The sequence below is a fragment of the Brassica oleracea genome, chromosome C7 (genome assembly GCF_000695525.1).
Source record: "Brassica oleracea var. oleracea cultivar TO1000 chromosome C7, BOL, whole genome shotgun sequence".
In the NCBI taxonomy this organism is placed as follows: Eukaryota; Viridiplantae; Streptophyta; class Magnoliopsida; order Brassicales; family Brassicaceae; genus Brassica; species Brassica oleracea.
Window position 1 is genome coordinate 32,208,695 of NC_027754.1, and position 525 is coordinate 32,209,219.

Genomic DNA, 525 nt, shown 5'->3' on the forward strand with positions numbered 1-525 from the left:
ACGGGACGATCGAGCTCGGTCGCTACGTAGCGACCGAGAGCGAGACGATCGAGCTCGGTCGCTACGTAGCTACCGAACTGGATGAGCGCTCGGTCGCTACGTAGCGACCGAGCTTTGACTCGAGCTCGGTTGCTTCGTAGCGACCGAGCTTTGGCTCGGACTTGGTTGCTACGCAGCGACCGGACAGCGTGTATGCGTGGTAATTACGCAACGGTCGAGCTTGGTTAGTTTGGTTTGAATCTTCAAGGATACTTCTTCGTAAAAACTTCGTGTATTGTTGTATTTTACGAAAGTTACATCTTCCTTTTTACTATCTCTTTCGGAAATACGATCTCCGAGGATTTTTGGGTGGTAATTCCGTCGTAACCGTTTTTGACCCCAACAGTTAGCCCCCCAGCCCGTTAGGATCATGCATCGTAGGATCCTAGCGTGCGGTTAGGCATGTTCGGCAAGTTAGGCGTGATGGATGGAATTAATATCCAAAAGTCCGAGCTTGAACAATAAATCCTCATGCTTATAAGAAGG